This window comes from Saccopteryx bilineata, chromosome 2 (assembly GCF_036850765.1).
Source record: "Saccopteryx bilineata isolate mSacBil1 chromosome 2, mSacBil1_pri_phased_curated, whole genome shotgun sequence".
NCBI lineage: Eukaryota > Metazoa > Chordata > Mammalia > Chiroptera > Emballonuridae > Saccopteryx > Saccopteryx bilineata.
This window is the reverse complement of record NC_089491.1, coordinates 365725736-365727860: the sequence shown is the minus strand read 5'-3', so window position 1 is coordinate 365727860 and position 2125 is coordinate 365725736.

The following is a 2125-nucleotide window of genomic DNA, read 5'->3' as shown; positions in this document are numbered from 1 at the left end:
TAGTCATTGCTCCCTGTATGTGCCTTGACCAGACAAGCCCAGGGTTTCGAACTGGTGACCTCAATGTTCCAGGTCAATGTTTTATTCACTGCACTACCACAGGTGAGGCAATAATTGTGTTTCTTGTCCTCTGTATTTGTCTCTTGGGTCTGCCTAACAAATTACCACGAACTTGGTGGCTTTAAGACGACAGTTATTTTTTCACAGTTTTGGAGTCCCGAAGTTCAGAGTCAAGGGGACTGTGCTCCGTCTAGAAGCTGCAGGGATGAGTCTGTTCCTTGACTATTTCAGCTTCCGGTGACCACCTGCTTCCCTTGGCTTGTAGCTACGTCCTGTAATCACTGCCCCGTTCTCACAAGGCTCTCCTCTCCAAGTCTGTCTTCTCTCTCTTACAAGGATATTTGTTATTGGACTTAGCCCCACCCAGGTAAATCAGGATGATCTCATCTCAAGATCCTTAAATTAATTGCATCTACAAAAACACTTTTTTTCCAAATAAGGTCACATTCGCAGTTTCTGGAGGTTAGGAGAGAAACACATCTTTTCTGAGGCTGCCATTCAACCCACTACTGCTTCTGTGGATGGCAAGAGAGAATGAAATTGGGGCCATAATGACATCATTGAACTCCCACCTGCCAATCTGGAAGCCTGCCTGCCTGCCTCAGGAACTCTAGTTATGTAATTTAATAAATTCTCCTTATTGCTTTAAGCCAATCTGATGTGCTTTCCCCCTGTTGCTTGCTGCTGAATGTACCCTGACTGGTACATGTGCCTATCTGGAGTCCTGTGTGCAGGCAGTTGGCTGGGTGTGGGGCAGAGATTACAGCAACTGGAATTCTCTGCTGGGCTGTATTGTTGTCACTCTATGTGACCTTGGGCAAGCCACAGCATTGCTGACCATCAGTTTGAATATTTAAATGGGGCCCTTGTCCCTGCAAAAAGCTTTTCAAAATGGAAGCCACTGTGGTTCGTGTTGTTACGGCCTCTGCATTCCAAGAAAGACGTATGGAACTGGAAAAGAGCCAGACAATGGAGTGATGAAGGGCTTTACCACCGGGGTCGGCTCTGCTTTTAGGCTTCTTCAGCCTGGAAAGATGGAGGCTGAGGAGGGACATCAAGTCCTTTCTGTGAAAGGTGTATTGATAAGGCGGAACAGACTTGTCCATCAAATCCCAGAACCCTTAGAAGCCTAAAATAAAGTGCTACTCCTGAAAGTTTGAGAAGTTGTTTCAGAGCGAACAAAGTGCTCCTTCACGCAGTGCAGGCGTCAAGCTGCACCTGGGCAGGTTGGTGCTGTGCACCTGGAGTCAGGAAGAGCCAGCTTCCGTTCCTGGCTCCAGCTCTGTGCTGGTGAGCAGTCCTCTTCTCCCTGGATCCCTGGATCTCAGCTTGTTCATTGGTAAACTGGGGGCAATAAACCTGGTAATAAACCAGGAGCGAATTCCACAGAGGAAGCACTCTGCACCCGCCCGCCACGCACGCATTCAGTCACCCCCACCAAGGACCGCTTCAGCAGTTCTCTCCTTTTCCAACATCGTTTGGCTCCCCCTCTCTACCCTCTCCTTTTCCGACATCGGCTGGTTCCCCCTCTCTACCCGAGCATTGTCCTATGCACAAAAACCACTGTCGTTTCTCCCATCTGAAAACAACCGCCCTTGACCTCGCTTCCCCCTCTAGTGCCTGTCCACATGCTCAGTTCCATTCTGCAGCAAAACTTGAAAGAATTGTCTCTACGTGTCTCTTCTAGATTAATGAATTTTTGGAAAATAAACACATACATGAGACTGACACCCAGGTTAAAGAAAGAGGAATATATTACCAGCACTCCGGAAGCCCTGTGCTCCTCCCCATCACTCACCCCTCTCCACACTCCAAGACAGCTACTATCCTGACAGCACCGTTGATTAGTTTTATATTTTTAACTTTATTATGGTAAGATATATATAACATTTATCACTTTAATCATTTGAAGGCGTACAATGCCACATTGGTTGTTGGTGCAACCATAACCAATACCTAATTCCAGAACATGCTTACCACTTTAAGAGGAAACTTCATACCCGTTAGCAGTCAGTCCTCACTTCCCAGTCTCAATAGTCCCTGTCAACCATCATTCTGCTTTTTG